Consider the following 18,920-nt stretch of genomic DNA (forward strand, 5'->3'; position numbering starts at 1 on the left):
TCTATCCTGGGAGTTGTCTTTTCATAATTTTGTAACTCAGAGCTGTAATTGTTTATTAACTCACAACACAAACCTACTACAGTGTGCTATAGAATTAGATTTTATTTGGTATTTGGTTCATATTTTTATAATCCGTCACTCTATTATGTGGTGAATGTTTCTTTTTCCAATGGCTCCAAATGAAAATCATCACTGAACTCAGGTACTTAACTCCTTTGATGTCCAGACGACATATTCATTAATTTACTATAGACTTTACTGCACCAAATTTCTTTATGCTAGAAATAGCCTTAAAATGAGGGAATACAATACGTTTAGAATACTTAAAAGACAAGCTGAATGTTCATAGAGCTAAACAAAATCTATACAGCAATATTTTTCTGGGGAGGAAAAAGCTTTTTCAAATGTTAAGAAAAATGTTTTATTTCAGTGTCATAATCTTTGGTTACAAATATATCAGATCTTTTTAAGGAGTTTATTGCAACCAATCCTAGTCTTGAAATTCCACCAAATGATGACTTAGTCCAGGGGACTCTTCGCTGATAATAGCCAATTCTATTTGCAGCAATAACACTTCTTTGTGAACATTTATACTCTTATTACCAAGTAAACTCATTGTCTCATACAGCTGATCCAGAAGCCCAGATAAGTGTCTTCTTTGTAATTCTTATATATTCAGTTAACATCATCCTCTAAATCAGTTGTGATACAAAATATAAAAGCATGACCAGTATTTTATAATGTGGTTGGTCATTACATTGGAAGTAAGCACTGACTAAAAACCTCCATCCTTACATTTCTTCTCCCTTTCTCTTAAATTTATGTTAATGTGCTATTGACTTGTTTGTATGTGCCTGCATACCTACAAAAATACTCACAATTAGTGGGTGAACCACACATAGAGTTGTTCCTAGGAGGATGCAGGGCCTGGGGCAACCTCCCCCAGTCTTCTAGGCATAGCCCCCAAAGAAACCCTCCACTACAGGCCCTGCCTCCTGCTCTGCCTCTGCTCCACCCCTGCCTCCCCTCCACCCCTTCCCCCAAGCCTCACCCTTGCCCCCGCTCAGCTCCCAGCTGCACCCTTCCCACCCGTGCTCCGCCCACTCTCCTAAGCAACACGAACCGGGGAGCCTGGAACACAGTGGCAATAGGGGTCACCCACTTTCCCTGCACTCACTGTGGCAATGGGAATTGAAGAGACCTGGCTGTCTGTTCCGCTCCACCCAGAAGTGAGTTGTATTTCATGAAAGCTGATGCCCTAATAAATGTTATTCTTTAAGGTGCCACCGGACTCATTATTGAAAACAGGGGGACTATTTGCATGACTATGGACCACTTTTTTGGTAGAGTTTCAGGAGTCAGTTCTCTTCCTATCAAGTTAAATTTAATTTCCCATTGAATTACAGTGTTAGGAGTGTAATACCATACTGCAATTTAGGGTTCAGTTCTAGTTAAAAATTGGTGTTTCAATTATAATACAAGTCATAGATATACTGAAATAAAATGGTTCCTCATCCAACTCTCATATTCCGTATAAACAGACTTGAAATACCACTTATTCAGCAGTGTGATGGGGCATCTGCTCCGTACTGGCCCTTCAAGGGTAAAAGCCAGCCCTGGGAGAGGGCTGAGAGCAAAGCCCACAGCTGAGGTAGATACTGCCTATTAGGGCCCAGCTGGGGGCTATATAAATAAGGGCTCCAGGATGGGAGTGAAGACTCCGAGTATGTCTACACTGCAAGGTTATTTTATGATACCAGAGGTGATGTTAACTACCCTGCATCTTTTGAACGCAGCCACTATTGCGAAATATAGTGGACACGCTATTTCGGCATCCCTGTAAACCTCGTTCCACGAGGGATAATAGATGTCTCAAAATAGTGTGTTATTTAGAAATTTGGTGCTGTGTAGATGTGCCAGATTTCAAAATAGTCTATTTCAAAATAGAATCAACATAAGATACGCTATTTTTATAGCGCAAATTATGTATCTTATTTCAAGTTAAGGGTGCAGTGTAGACACACCCTCAGACACACTCTTGCTCTACCTACGGAGCAGGAGGAACCTAGTACCAGGGAAGCTAGAGGCTTCCTGACTTGGAGGAGGGGTGGAGAAAGACTGGGGAGTTCTGACCTGATCTCACTGCCAGGCTGCAAGGCCTGCGGCGAAGCCTGAGTGTACTAGGGCTGCAGGGAGACAGCCAAACTAGAAAGAGGCAGCAGAACAGGTTCATACCAATGATGAATGGCCATTCCAGACTGCAGTTTGCCTCTTAGGTAAGGGTCTAGTTGACAATTGGTAGTGGGTCACTGAGGCAAGGTGGGTATAGAAGAATTGGGGATTCCCTGAGAGGGGAGGACACCAGAATGCAGAGACACAGAACTGCTAATAAACCCTCAGAAGGGGGAAGAGAGACAACTGTACTGGGCACTGCTGGAGGGCAGGGTCCTAAAGAGGACTCCCTAGTCTGGGAGCGATGGGGTCTAGAACTGGAGCATGGGATAAGAACATAGGGAAATACCAGCCAGAGGGCGGGCCCTGCTGATGAGTCATTCCCAGTGCTACCAGCAGGTGCTGTTGTGGCAGTGAGTACCGCCCCATGAGAGGGAAATTGTGTAGGTAAACATATTGATGCTTGTATATACAAAACACATTTAATCACTGACTGGAAAATGTAGTTGAACTTAATGTAATACCTCATGTGCAGAGTGCGAAAAGGATACCCTCCCACATTATGACCAATAAATAATAAGAATAAGAATAATAAATCTCAAAGAGGCAGAAGTTCACTGATTTGCAAACCTAAAATCCTGTTTTATGCTTTAAACCACCTTAGCACATACCAGGTTTATGGATATTAAAAAGTTAACTGCAAAGGAACACTGAAGCCCATTAATCTGAATGTGTACCAGCCAGTATGCCCTCACTGACTAACAGCTTAGTCACACCTGAACAGCTAAAAATTAACCTTGCTCTTTAAGGCTAAACAGAGTCATGTTACTGGCTCAATCTATGTTGTTACATATCAATTAACCAAACTCCAGGGGGGCATGGTGCTGGCACATAGAGTGTCAGGTACATAATGTAATTTTCCATAATCTCTTTTGAGAATAGACATGTATGTGAAATAGCTGGTACTTATAATTATGCTATTTCTGTACATGTATATTCATCTTAATATCTGAAGTTAGCGGTATGAGTTCTATTTACTGCATGTGTGCTCCCGTGAAAACACCCACAGGTATTTAGCCAGCACATGAAGGGACAAGTCAAGTTGAATGGCCATTAAAGAACACTTAGGTCACAATGGACCCTGGAAAACACCAGCCTACACTTAATGGACATTGCCTGAGAACATTTTAAGTATAATGTGGGTGGGGATGATGGACATGCAACTCTAAATACCATCTTTCATAGTAAGAACGAATTTCCCTTTACTTGGCCCTCAACACATGTTAAAAAGTCTGTGGTGTGGAAACATCTCCATTTTGCCTCTGGCCTGTAAACATATACTAATGGGAGCATTCTAATCAGGAACTGAGGACATTAAGGTAATCTGGAGCCTTCATTCTTAAACCTTTGCAGGTGGATGTATGAGTTGGATATGGTACAGAAACTGTTCTAGCTTCATTGATTGCTGATTTCTCCCTTGCAGTGAACAAAAAATCAGATGTCTGCTGACTTACTCACGAGTCAGCAGCTTGTGATACCTGTGGTATAAGCCCCGGCTTCAGTGGCTTTGTTCTTTCCTCTCCAAATGTCAAAGCCTGTTCCCATTGAACTCAATAGCAAAACTCCTTTTGATTTCAGTGGGAACAGGATTTGACTCCATGAGATTACAGAATGAGATTTTGATCAATTGCTTATCTGCCCAGACACAGCTCTCATGCATCTTCTGCCAGATGGATTTGGATTACCCCCTGCTTTGTGTTATGCTGAGGAAAATTTTTAAAAAATCTGGGCTGTAGTTCTAGTAAGATGCACGTAGCACACCCAGTTCTATTCCTCTTTTCCTTTCAGCTCAAATGGCGTAGCACCTTTAATTTCCTAGTGCCTGGCAGAAAACAAGGTTATGTCCAGACTGCAGAGTTCTATCGGGAAAAGAAGTGCAAATTGCAAACTGCAATTTGTGTATCTTTTTCAGCTTTTTTTTTTGTTTTTGGAAGAGGCTTTTCTAAATTTTGGCCCATCTACATGGGGCCATATTTCAGAAAAACCTTCTCTTTCGGAACATCCCTTATTCTTCATACAATGAGGAATACAGGGATGCTGAAAAAACATGTCTGCTTTTTTGGAAACTGTTCTGAAAAAGCAAAAGTATTCCTTGGACGCAGCAGAGCTTTTACGGTATATTCCACCCAGAATATGATCCAACCAATTGTGAGGTTAACAAACAAACACGTTCAGGTCTCTTTTGTCCCAGGTGTTTTCAAGACAGTGTTTCTAGTTTCTAGGCAGAAGCAGCAAAATACAGTGAGAGATCCTGTTCTGAGAAGACATCTGGTCTAAACAGAAATTGCAAGTGCTGGGATTGCACAGAAAGCATATTCTAACTAGATTTCCTGCCCAGTTTCATAACAAAAAGATAGTATTCTGATCTGCAGCACAAACTGATGAGTATTTATCTGAATCAAACCTTTCACTTTTGGAGACCTGCTGAATTCAATCCTATTTATTGAAGGTTACCGGAGAATGATTGGAAGATGGCTACAGTTAGGTAGTCATTACTAGTAAACTTAGTGATCAGCCATGTGTCAGGGTAAAAAATAATGATCATAGATAATAAGTAATAGATAGTATCCACAAGACTGAAGTATCACTCCAGAGTTTATCATCATCATTTTAAAATTTCCCACATTAAAAGTTGTAAATAGATTTAATATAGGTCTATTTATAGAATCATAGAATCATAGGACTGGAAGGGACCTCAAAAGGTCATCGAGTCCAGCCCCCCGCCCTCAAGGCAGGACCAAGCTTCGTCTACACCATCCCTGACAGATGTCTATCTAACCTGTTCTTAAATATCTCCAGAGAGGGAGATTCCACCACCTCCCTTGGCAATTTATTCCAATATTTGACCACCCTGACAGTTAGGAATTTTTTCCTAATGTCCAATCTAAACCTCCCCTGCTGCACTTTAAGCCCATTACTCCTTGTCCTGTCCTCAGAAACCAAGAGGAACAAATTTTCTCCTTCCTCCTTGTGACACCCTTTTAGATATTTGAAAACCGCTATCATGTCCCCCCTTAATCTTTTTTTTTCCAAACTAAACAAGCCCAGTTCATGAAGCCTGGCTTCATAGGTCATGTTCTCTAAACCTTTAATCATTCTTGTTGCTCTTCTCTGTACCCTTTCCAATTTCTCCACATCTTTCTTGAAATGTGGCACCCAGAACTGGACACAGTACTCCAGCTGAGGCCTAACTAGTGCAGAGTAGAGCGGCAGAATGACTTATGCCTTGTTTAAAATTACATGAACTCAGGATACAGACTTGCTGTTATAAAATTGGTAACTATGGGTATGTTTAGACTACATAGCTCTGTCGCCAGAGCCATGTAGATTAGTTTAGTAGACATATCCAAATGAAGCGGCAATTTAAATAATTGCCGCTTCATTTAAATTTAAATGGCTGCTGCGCTGAGCCCATCAGCTGTTTGTCAGCTCAGCGCAGTAGTCTGGACACTCCGCAGTCGACATCAAAGGCATTTGTTGACCTCCTCGGTAAACCTCATCCCACGAGGCATACCGGGGAGGTTGACAAATGCCTTTGATGTCAACCGCGGAGCATCCAGACTACTGCGCTGAGCCGACAAACAGCTGATGGGCTCAGCGCAGCAGCCATTTAAATTTAAATGAAGCGGCGATTATTTAAATTGCCACTTCATTTGTGTATGTCTAGTAAACTAATCTACATGCCTCTGTTGCCAGAGGCATGTAGTCTAAACCTACCCTAAGGGTGTGTCTAGACTGGCAAGTTTTTGCGCAAAAGCAATTGCTTTTGCGCAAAAACTTGCCAGCTGTCTACACTGGCCGCTTGAATTTGCGCAAGAGCACTGACATTCTAATGTAAGAATTCAGTGCTTCTTGCGCAAATATTTTGATGCTCCTGCTCAGGGATAAACCCTCTTGCGCAAGAATACTGGCGCAAGAGGGCCAGTGTAGACAGGCACCTTAATTTTTTGCGCAAGAAAGCCAGATGGCTAAAATGGCCAAAGGAGCTTTCTTGCGCAAAAGCACGTCTATACTGGGCACGGATGCTTTTGCGCAAAAGCACTTTTTGTGCAAAAGCATCCGTGCCAATCTAGATGCTCTTTTGCGGAAATACTTTTAACGGAAAAACTTTTCCGTTAAAAGTATTTCCGCAAAATCATGCCAGTCTAGATGCAGCCTAAGAGTCCAGGGAGCAGTGCTAGCAGTTCTCTAGAAAACTAATGAGAGTCCTTTCCTTGCAAAGAGTTGCTAAGAAAGAAAGGAGGACCTTAGAAGTATTCCTGTCAAAGTAGTAATTCTGCTTAGTTTAAAAGATCTCAATGGATTGTAGTCTACACTGCAAAACACAGAAAATCTGCATTGAAAACCTTTCTCAATACCAAAGACCTTTTAAGTCTATTGAAAGACTCACATTATCTTACATGAGGTTTGAATCAGGCCCGCCCTAAATGGGTAAGACAGTGACAGATAAACAACACACAAGAAAATTGTTGGATCTCCTCCTGCTAATAATAATAATATATTAGAGGAACGGTGATTAGAATATTTTATAGCAACTCAAGTTTCTGTCATTTTTTCATAGTAATAAAAACAAAAGGTTATTCTATTAACCTGCCTTTGGAGTTAATTTAATGATTAATATGAACGATTAAGTTAATGCAAGGAAGTGCCAGCAGAATTAGAACTGATAATAATTATCCATGAATTGTAAGCTATTGCCCTGGATTTCTATACATTAATAAATGCTACATTGCAATACAATTTTAGATATATATACATACATATGAATTTGTTATGATCCATTAAACTGTTACATGATTCACACTACACTGAATGCAAAAGTTTAATGACAAAGCATTAGAAATGAAGTATTATCAATTACTTTTATTAATAAATGATTATTCCATGAGTATGTATGTAATGGCTGATCATCAGGACATAAATGTTTTCCAAAGAGGCAGAATTTGTTCTGACAGAATAAATATAAGGCTGGTGACCAAACAGCACAGGGTAAGTAAAATACTAATTAATTAAAAGCTAAGATTTTTTAAATGTTAACATTCCATGTTAGCTTTTATTTTTTCTCTATTGCTCCCACATGTAGACACAGTGCAGGCTGTAATAAAAAGCTCATTAAATCAGTTTGTAGTCATTTGAATTGACAGCAAGCTATCCTTAAAAGATCCCCATAAAGGACACTCAGAAATTACAATTATTGCTTTTAAATGCTGCCTCAGTACTCACTTGCAGACAAAATGGTTTCAATATTTGTTCACCTAACCTTATAGTCTTACTTTGATAAAATTATCCAAAAAGAATGTTAAGTAAGCTTGTTCTCAAACATACAGAACAAGCTACCTGCATATAAACTGACAAAAAACAATACATTGTCGAGAAGCCATTGAACACTTTAAATGAGTGTTTCTTGGCACAGCTAGTTGTAGAGCAAAAAAGAGCAGAGGGTATTCTCAGTTTAGGCCAGGCCTACACACAGAAATTGCTTGGATTTAACTAAAGCAATTTAATATCACACCTTTAGATAAAACAACCCAACATAGAATCATAGAATACTAGGACTGGAAGTGACCTCGAGAGGTCATCGAGTCCAGTCCCCTGCCCCCATGGCAGGACCAAACACTGTCTAAACCATCTCTTATAGACATTTATCTAACCTACTCTTAAATATCTCCAGATATGGAGATTCCACAACCTCCCTAGGTAATTTATTCCAGTGTTTGACTACCCTGACAGTTAGGAACTGTTTCCTAATGTCCAACCTAAACCTTCCTTGCTGCAGTTTAATCCCATTGCTTCTTGTTTTATCCTCAGAAGCCAAGATGAACAAGTTTTCTCCCTCCTCCTTAAGACACCCTTTTAGATACCTGAAAACGGCTATCATGTCCTCCCTCAGTCTTCTCTTTTCTAAACGAAACAAACCCAATTATTTCAGCCTTCCTTCACAGGTCATGTTCTCTAGACCTTTAATCATTCTTGTTGCTTTTCTCTGGACCCTCTTCATTTCTCCACATCTCTCTTGAAATGCGGTGCCCAGAACTGGACACAATACTCCAACTGAGGCCTAACCAGCGCAGAGTAGAATGGAAGAATGACTTCTCGTGTCTTGCTCACAACACACCTGTTAATGCATCCCAGAATCATGTTTGCTTTTTTTTGCAACATCATCACACTGCTGACTCATATTCAGCTTGTGGTCCACTGTAGTCGCTTCCCATTCTGTATGTATGAAACTGATTGTTCCTTCCTAAGTGGAGCAATTTACATTTGTCTTTATTAAACTTCATCCTGTTTACCTCAGACCATTTCTACAATTTGTCCAGATCATTTTGAATTATGACCCTATCCTCCAGAGCAGTCACAACCCCTCCCAGCTTGGTATCATCTGCAAACTTAATAAGTGTACTTTCTATGCCAATATCTAAATCGTTGATATAGATATTGAACAGAGTCATTCCCAAAACAGACCCCTGCGGAACCCCACTTGTTATACCTTTCCAGCAGGATTGTGAACCATTAATAACTACTCTCTGAGTACGGTTATCCAGCCAGTTATGCACCCACCTTATAGTAAGCCCAGTATTTGCCTAGTATATTGATAAGAATATCATGCGAGACCATATCAAACGCCTTACTAAAGTCTAGGTATACCACATCTACCATGTTTCCTTTATCTGCAAGACTCATTATCCTATCAAAGAAAGCTATCAGATTGGTTTGACATGATTTAGTCTTTACTAATCCATGCTGGCTGTTCCCTATCACCTTGCCACTTTCCAAGTGTTTACAGATGATTTCCTTAATTACCTGCTCCATTATCTTCCCTGGTACAGAAGTTAAACTACCTGGTCTGTAGTTTCCTGGGTTGTTCTTATTTCCCTTTTTTATAAATGGGCACTATATTTGCCCTTTTCCAGTCTTCTGGAATCTCTCCTGTCTCCCATGATTTTCCAAAGATGATAGCTAGAGGCTCAGATACCTCCTCTATCAGTTCCTTGAGTATTCTAGGATGCATTTCATCAGGCCCTGGTGACTTGCAGGCATCTAACTTTTCTAGGTGATTTTTAACTTGTTCTTTTTTTATTTTATCTTCTAAACCTACCTCCTTCCCACTAGCATTCACTATGTTAGTCATTCCTTCAGACATCTTGGTGAAGATCAAAACAAAGAAGTCATTGAGCATCTCTGCCATTTCCAAGTTTCCTGTTACTGTTTCTCCCTCCTCACTGACCAGCAGGCCTACCCTGTCCTTGGTCTTCCTCTTGCTTCTATTGTATTTATAAAAAGTCTTCTTGTTTCCCTTTATTCCCATAGCTAGTTTGAGCTCATTTTGTGCCTTTGCCTTTCTAATCTTGCCCCGGCATTCCTGTGTTGTTTGCCTATATTCATCCTTTGTAATTTGTCCTACTTTCAATTTTTTATATGACTCCTTTTTTATTTTTAGATCATGCAAGATCTCATGGTTAAGCTAAAGCAGTCTTTTGCCATATTTTCTATCTTTCCGATGCAGCGGAATAGCTTGCTTTTGGGCCCTTAACAATATCCCTTTGAAAATCTGCCAACTCTCCTCAGTTGTTTTTCCCCTTAGTCTTGATTCCCATGTGACCTAACCTATTAGCTCTCTGAGCTTACCAAAATCCACCTTCCTGAAGTCCATTGTCTCTATTTTGCTGTTCTCCCTTCTACCCTTCCTTAGAATTGTGAACTCTATGATTTCATGATCACTTTCAGACAAGCTGTCTTCCACTTTCAAATTCTCAACCAGTTCCTCACTATTTGTTAGGATCAAATCTAGAACAGCTTCCCCCCTGGTAGCTTTTTCAACCTTCTGAAATAAAAAGTTGTCTCCAATGTAGTCAAAGAACTTATTGGATAGTCTGTGTCCCGCTGTTTTATTTTCCCAACATATATCTGGATAGTTGAAGTCCCCCATCACCACCAAATCTTGGGCTTTGGATGATATTGTTAGTTGTTTAAAAAAAGCCTCATCCACTTCTTCCACCTGGGTAGGTGGCCTGTAGTAGACCCCTAGCATGCCATCACCCTTGTTTTTTACCCCTTTTAGCCTAACCCAGAGACTCTCAACATCTCTGTAGACATAAGCCTGTAGGCATAGGAAACACACAATTAACAAAAATAGAAATAATATGAAATAGTGAACACAATCTAATTAAGTTCAACATCCAGCTTGGAGGAATTGCATCAGAAACTAGCCTTGTGACTAGAGCCCTGTGTGGAGACAAAATTTGTATCTGCATCTCTGTCCACAAAAATGAGCAGTGGATATCGGCATCCACAACCGCAGATGTGGGTACCAATGGATATAAAGCAGATATCTGCAGAATTTCAGGGCTCTACTTGTGACACTTTTGAGAGTGGGTGATGATTAAAAAATAAATGCAGATTCTTTTCAAAGAAACACAAAAGTAAGGCAATTAAAAAGTTTAGATTCACCATGGTGTCTAATTAAACATGTTATCTAAAAAGTCATCTGGGTCAGACAGGTATGTTTTTTCAGTAGATAAATGTTTCCATGATAAATGCTTACCAGTGCTTTAAGCAAACCCTTTGCTTATATCTAAGATCAAACACCAAATCCCACTGGCTTTTCTCACATCCACACTATAATTTTAATAGAGAGGTAGCCGTGTTAGTCTGATCTTGCTGAAACAAACAGAAAACCTGTGCACCACTTTAAAAACTAACAAGATGGTTTAATAGGTGATGAGCTTTTGTGGGCTGAGGAAGTGGGTTTGGCCCACGAAAGCTCATCACCTATTAAACCTTCTTGTTAGTTTTTGAAGTGCTACATAGTTTTTCCTTTTCTATAATTTTATCACACTTTTAAAGCATCCAGGATTTGGCTGCAAAGGCATTTTATGCTGCTGGGTTGGCTGGATCCAAAATCCATTAATGCTAATGGAAAGACTCTTGCTGACTTCAGTGGACTTTGAATCAGCCTCTGCATGAACATATCTACTTTCTACTTCCTACACATTCTTACTTTCCTCAGAACTGACCAAGGTCAATCATATTGAGTCTGGATCACAGAAGAAGCACTATGCTTGCACTCTAGGGACCTCATTCAACAAAGCACTTAAATCCATGCTTGGGCCTAGAAAGAGAAACTGCTACTCCAGCATTAGGAAATACTGTCCAAGCTAGCAAGCAACTCAGCTTGTTGGATTAAAATGTTTGCATTAAAAACTGCTGAACACTACCTACTGAGCTGTTGCTAGATCCAAATAATACATTTCCCTACAGAGCCCCCTAGCCTGTGAACAGAACTAGACTTCTTTTCCCCCCTATCATCCTGAAATTTAAAATGACACCCTATAATTTTCACACACTTTTAAACACACCACAAGTCTCCTAACAAAAAATAAGGTTAGAGCATCAACTCACACACACTAACAAACTATCTGTAAGAAAATAGACTCCCAAGTCTAAAAAAATTATTAAAATTACAATGATAAAATAACATTTAAATAAATGTAGGCCATTTTACTGACTATTTTGCTGTCTGTTTGGGGGTTTTATCAAATCTGAAATTATTGAAAATAGAAGCAGTGTTATATAGTACTTAGAGCTCTAAACATTTACTGTTTGTGTGTTGTTAGACTGCGTTTAATAATGTCATTCCAGGAACGCTGCTGTGTTACATAAATGATTCAGTACTGCAATAATGTTGAACTGGTTGAACACCTAATTTGCAGGAGAATATTGGAACAAGCATTGAGTAGAGGCGCCATGTATTTTAAATGGAAATGAATTACAAGTATGCTGTCTATTCAAAATTCTGGAATATAATTGCTCATCCATAGCAAGATATCTTTTACTTATACCACTTACATCTGACATAACTTTCTTACTTTTTAATTCATGATTACTGGTTTTGTTGCCTTGCATACATGTTTATTTCAACAAAAGATGCACTGTTTATGTTGTCAAGCTGGTGTTATCATGGAAAGAAGAAGAAATGTCCAAATAAATATCACCTTTAATGACACAACAGATATTCATTAGGGAGGATTGGAAGCATGTTGCTATGAGGGCTTGTCAGATCAGTTATGATTTAGAAAATAAAATTACACTTAAGAACTATGGGGAAGATATAGTCTAGTACAACAGTTTACCACACAGTTGTTGATTTCCTAAGTATTTAAAGAGCTCTGGGAGTTCATTGTCCCAAAGATGTGCCATACTGCCTCCAAGACAGAAGCATGATCTTTTCAGCGGTGTAAATCAACATAGTTCCATTGACTTGAAATGAGCTACACTGATTTACATCTGCTGTGGAACTGACCCTAACCTTTTAAAATAGCTCAGGTTTAACATCTCACTACAAAAGTTTTTTTTTTTCAGTTTAAAGAAAAAAATGGTCATTGTGCTTTAGATTTTGAGCTAGCAAGAGGTTTTTAAATGCCAATGGACTATCACTGCAGCACACATAAGTAGCACTAAGAAACACCTTAAAATAAGAAATGTTTACATAGCAAAAATAAAGGACTTGAAATTTTTCTTCCAGCTAAAAACTGCTTATTTCTAAAGCTTATTCCACAAATACAGATTGAGAAACCAAAATGAATTAGCCATATTTAAGAAGAAGCAACTCTCCTCTCAAATCACTCTGGGTACGTCTACACTACAACGTTAATTCGAACTAACTTAGTTCGAATTAGTTAATTCGAACTAAGCTAATTCGAACTAACGCATCTAGAACTAAAAACTAGTTCGAATTAGCATTTTGCTAATTCGAACTAGCAAGTCCACATTGAGTGGACCCTGAACAGGGCTTAAGGATGGCCGGAAGCAGTGCCGGCAGGGCATCAGAGGAGGACTTAGAGCGTGGAGATGCTGTCTCAGGCTAGCCAAGGGCTGCGCTTAAAGGGTCCCGACCCCCACCCCAGACAGACAGTTCTAAGGGGTGCCCCGCTTGCAAAGCAGTCCTGCCTTGGATTGGCCGGACTACCCACACTGGGCACATCACACCACTCGGCCATCAGCCCGGCTGCACTTACCACAGGCTGCCATCTGGGGAGAGGGGCAATTGGGGGGCTGCAGGAGAGCTTCCACCCCCAGAAGCCCGCAGAGCCAGCCCAGTCCTCCCCATCGGGGGCTCGTACCCCATTCCTCCCTCACCTCCTTCCACTTACCCTTCCCTAGCCCCCCTTCTTATTGATGTACAAAATAAAGATAACGTTTCTTCCAACATTGACTCTGTCTTTATTGAACAAAACTGGGGGAGACTGGGAAAAGGAGGTGGGAGAAGGGAAGAGAAAGGCTGGGAGAGGGGAGGGCAACTAACATGATCAGGGGTTGGGAACAGGTCCCATATGAAGAGAGGCTACAGAGACTGGGACTGTTCAGCTTAGAAAAGAGGAGATGCAGCGGGGACAGGATAGAGGTCTCTAAAAGCAGGGGTTGGGTGGAGAGGGTGCATTCATAAAAGTTCTTTCTGAGTTCCCATAAAGAAGGACTAGAGGACACCAAAGGAAAGGAATGGGTAGCAGGCTTGAAACTAGTAAGAGAAAGTTGTTGTTCTTGACAAAGCAAATAGTTAACCTGTGGAACTCCTTGCTGCAGGAGGCTGTGAAGGCTACAACTAGAACAGAGTTTAAAGGGAAGTGAGATCAAGTCATGGAGGTTGGGTCCATGGAGTAGTCTTAGCCAGGGGGTAGGAGTGGTGTCCCTGCCCAAAGTTTGTGGAAGGCTGCAGAGGGATGGCACGAGACAAATGGCTTGGTCACTGTCTTCGGTCCATCCCCTCCAGGGTCCCTAGGGTTGGCCGCTCTCGGCAGACAGGCTACTGGGCTAGATGGACCTTTGGTCTGACCCAGGACGGCCATTGTAAGCTCAGGGCTCAGGGTCGGGGGTCTCAGTGGACCCCCTTGATTTTCATGCACACCTGCTCCTGGGTGGCCAGGCTGGCAGTTCTCCTGCCCTAGACGGCCACTTTCCTGTGCCTAGTGCGGAGATCGTGGACAAGGTCCACGATGTCCGCACTAGCCCAGGAAGGTGCCCTCCTCTTGCGGTCCAGGGCAAGCTCCCGGGAGCCGCCAGCCTGGTCCCGGGAAGAGGGGGTGGGCTGGGGGACATCGGGTGGGTGGCTCTGTGCCGTGCTAGGTGCAGGGTCTGCTGGCTGGGTGCTGGCAGGCTTGCACCTGGCACGGGCACCGTAGCCAGCCCGTGCCCCTTTAAGGGGTCCGGGGCCGGGAGGGGGGCAGACTAGTTTCCCTGGTGTTGGCCAGAGTGGCCACCAGGGAAAGCTGGGGAGGGCTAGCCTCCCACTAGTTCGAATTAAGGGGCTACACACCCCTTAATTCGAACTAGTAAGTTCGAACTAGGCTTAATCCTCGTAAAATGAGGTTTTCCTAGTTCGAACTAAGCGCTCCGCTAGTTCGATTCAAATTCGAACTAGCGGATCGCTAGTGTAGCAGCTAAGAATGTTAGTTTGAACTAACGTCCGTTAGTTCGAACTAACATTGTAGTGTAGACATACCCTCTGACAGCTGTTAATAAGGAGTTCTGTAAACAAGCATTTTCCTTGTGGATCTTGGCAAAGGAAGTGTCAATCCTCCAGCCTTACCACATTATCCTTGTTGCACTGGTTCAGTGTTTACATTATATTCACATAGGGGAATAAATTACTAGTGTGCATGGCTTGTGCAATAATATTCATGCTGCTTAAGCCCGTTGAATATCTGGAGCCGAGTGGCCTCCATAGCTTTGTGAGCCATGACCGGGGATGTCAATATATGGATTCTTCAAATCCAGCAACCCAGGAAAATGGCATGAGTGGGGAGACAGTGGCTTCAGTTTCCTGGTGTGAATGCACTTCCATGGAAGATTTGAAAGGGTTTTAAATATTATTTCATTATTTGTTTAAGATTAATTTTTATTACTACTAATATTTTTCAAAACTAAACTGTGTATGGGTTTCCCTATTTTTCACACCTTTAAAGCTTTCTACAGACTAGCATGAGTAGTAATTGAGACTTTATCTACACTAGAAAGTTTAAAGCACAGCTGTGGCAGCACTTTAAACTAAAGTGGGGCCACTGCACAAGCACATTAACTACGTCTATCTGCAGCCTTCTTCTGCAAAAGCTTATGCAAATGAAGCACAGAGTAGAATATTGCTGTGCTTCATTTGCAAAATTTATTAGCAGCCATTTTTGTGCAAGAGACTTTTGCACAAAAAGGAGCTGTGTAGACGGCTCTTTTTTGTGCAAAAACCCCCTCTTGTGCAAGAGCCGTTCTTCCTGAAAAAATGAGGAAGAACAGCTCTTGTGCAAGAGGGGTTTTTGTGCAAAAAGGAGCCATGTAGAAAAGCCTCTTACACAAAAACAGAGCCTCATTAATTATGCAAATGAGGTGCAGCAATATTCAGGTCCGTGCTTCATTTGCATATGCTTTTGCGGAAGAAGGCTGCAGTATAGACATAGCCTCAGAGAGCTACTGGTTCACACCGGCATTTTTAGCACTGTAACTTGCTGTGCTCAGTGGGTGAGTGTTTTTTCACACCCCTGAGCCAGAAAGTTAGAGCTGAAAATTGGCAGTGTAGACTTAGCCTGAGAAACCCTGATTCATTGTTCTTTAGTGACGTTAGTGAGAAAAATATCTTCCTGAAAGTCAGTGGGAAACCATTATGTATTTCTAATAACCTTGTATAGACTATGTTACCATCAGGACACATCATACCCCAGGTGGGATGCATTAAGCTGTTGAACAGAGCATGGAAAAGCAGAGATGGATGTAAAGATGTAAAGACAAGCTCAATGAACTAGATAAATTCATGGAGGTTAGGTCCATCTATGGCTATTAGCAGGATTGGTAGGAATGGTGTCCCTAGCCTCTGTTTGTCAGAGGCTGGAAATGTAAGATAGGAGAGGGATCACATGTGATTACCTGTTCTGTTTATTCCCTCTGGGGCATCTGGCATTGGCCATTATTCAAAGACAGGATACCGGGCTAGATGAACTTTGGTCTGATCCAGTATGTCCATTCTTATGTTTTCAGATGATACCAAGCTGGGAGGGATTGCAAGTCCTTTGGAGGATAGGGTCATAATTCAAAATGATCTGGATAAACTGAAGAAATGGTCTTCGGTAAATAGGATGAAGTTCAATAAGAACAAATGCAAAGTACTCCATTTAGAAAGGAACAATCAGTTTCACACATACAGAATGGGAAACAACTGTCTGGAAGGAGTACTGCAAAAAGGGATGCAGGAGTCATAGTGGACCACAAGCTAAATATGAGTCAACAATGTGACACTGTTGCAAAAAAAGCAAACATGATTCTGGGATACATTAACAGAAGTGTTGTGAGCAAGACACGAGAAGTAATTCTTCCACTCTGTTCTGTGCTGATTAGGCCTCAGCTGGAGTATTGTGTCCAGTTGTGAGCATCATGTTTCAAGAAAGATGTGGAAAAATTGGAGAAGGTCCAGAGAAGAGCAACAAAAACGATTAAAGGTCTAGAGAACATGACCTATGAGGGAAGATGGAAAGAATTGGGTTTGTTTAGTTTAGAAAAGAGAAGACTGTTTTCAAGTATTTAAAAGGGTGTTACAAGAAGGAGAGAGAAAAACTGTTCTCTGTGGCCTCTGATGATAGGACAAGAAGAACTGGGTTTAAACTGTAGCAAGGGAGCTTTAGGTTGGACATTAGGAAAAACTTGCTAACTGTCAGGGTGGTTAGAAACTGGAATAAATTGCCTAGGGAGGTTATGGAATCTCCATCTCTGGAGATATCTGAGAGCATGTTAGACAGACACCTGTCAGGGATGATATAGTAGGTGGTTGGTCCTGCCATGAGGGCAGGGGACAGGACTTGATGATCTTTCAAGGTCCTTTTCCGTTCTAATGTTCTATGATTCTATGACCTGCCTGGTCTCTTTTACAAGAAGAGAGAGTGTCACAGGATGCCAGATGGCGAAAGAGCCTGCAACACCATGTCCAGCTGTGGAGGGACATTCCAGTGGTGGGGTCCCACAGGGCTTCACTCCCCCCTCCAGGCATTGCAGTGTCTAGCCTAGATGGGAGTCCAGGCAGGCCAATTAGAGTGAGTGGCATTGCAACCCTAGGTCACAACTCCACTCACACAAATTTGACCCAGTCAAGAAGGCTGGGGCCAACCTAAGAGATGCTGCAGCCCCAGAATGGAAAGCCAAGCCTAGCTAGTCCCACAGCACAGGAGCTGGCAGGAGTGGCCAGTGGGTGATGAGTTTCGGGCAGGAACCAACCTCCCCAAAGAGGGCAGGATCTGACTGAAACCACCATAAGGCCTTCACTCCCAGATTATTTACTGGATCATCATCACAAAACATTTACAAATGATTCCTGAGCCCAAGAAGATTGAGGACCTCGGCTGTAAATTATGAGTTTCAGTATTACCGCATGAAAAATTACCCTGGGCTGCAGTTTCCCACACACAGTTAACCTGCAGACATGTCTAAAAAATCAAATTTGATTGAAATTGGTTTTGACGTCCATTTTTGAATTAATTTTACACAGCTATACAGCCACAGAAATTTGTGATAACTGGAGTACCTCTAAGGGGTCCGTGATAACTGAGGCACATACATCCACAATAACTGTAGAATGCCAGAGGCATCAGCACGGTTGGTGATGGAAGGGCTTTCTATTTTTTAACAAAAGAGCCAGAAAGAAGAAACAAGAGACAAAAATATATAAGAAATTAGGGGACTTCAGTTACCCTCAACCACCACTTCAGAACTCTGATTCAAAATAAGCATTCTTATCTAGGATAACATTTATGTATCTGACTGAAATTAATGCAGATGTGTTTAAGAGATATCCTGGCCTGGGATGGATTTAAGCGCATATCTAAGTTTTTTCAGAATCCAGACTTGTGCAAGTTTCCTTGTGATACTGGTAATTCACTGAATTGTTTAGAACAATCTTTCCAATTTATCAATGAGGGCCTGATCCAACTCTCATTGAGATCAACAGAACTCCTGTTTATTTCAATGGTACTGGATCAAATTCCCAGAGCCTTTTGGTGATAGGGAAACTTGCATCTTTCACTTTTGCAAGCAAATTTCCTTCAACAGTGCCCATAAATATAATTGTACTGACTGTTTAAACTCAAACTCCAAAATTACACTAATTCCATTACAAAATTCCCACCAATAACTTGAAAGCTATGAGGGTATGTCTACACTACCACCTGAGTTCGAACTAGGGTGGCTAATGTAGGCATTTGAAGTTGCAAATGAAGCCCGGGATTTAAATATCCCGGGCTTCATTTGCATCTTGCTGGGCACCGCCACTTTTAAATCCCCGTTAGTGCAGACTCGATGCCCGCGGCTACACAAGGCATGGAATAGGTAGTTCGAATTAGGCTCTCTAATTCGAACTACCGGTACACCTCATTCCACATAGAGAGTCTAATTCGAACTACCTACTCTGTGCCGCGTGTAGCCACGGGCACGGAGTCCACACTAACGGGGATTTAAAAATGGCGGCGCCCGGCAAGATGCAAATGAAGCCCGGGATATTTAAATCCTGGGCTTCATTTGCAACTTCGAATGCCTACATTAGCCACCCTAGTTCGAACTAGGGTGGCAGTGTAGACATACCCTGAGACACGATCATTCAACAGCATTTATGACATATTTATAAAACACCCAAACTACCCAAAACATATATATCAGCCTTTGTCTCC

The 18,920-nt window shown here is 41.5% G+C and overlaps 1 protein-coding gene across 1 annotated transcript in view; it reads right to left on the bottom strand.

Annotated features, from left to right (window-relative positions):
• JAKMIP3 (Janus kinase and microtubule interacting protein 3) overlaps window positions 1–18,920 on the bottom strand; it is a gene marked incomplete at its 3' end in the record, with an annotated part of 85,257 nt that overhangs the window by 61,247 nt on the left and 5,090 nt on the right.

This window comes from Pelodiscus sinensis, chromosome 8 (assembly GCF_049634645.1).
Source record: "Pelodiscus sinensis isolate JC-2024 chromosome 8, ASM4963464v1, whole genome shotgun sequence".
Taxonomy (NCBI): Eukaryota; Metazoa; Chordata; order Testudines; family Trionychidae; genus Pelodiscus; species Pelodiscus sinensis.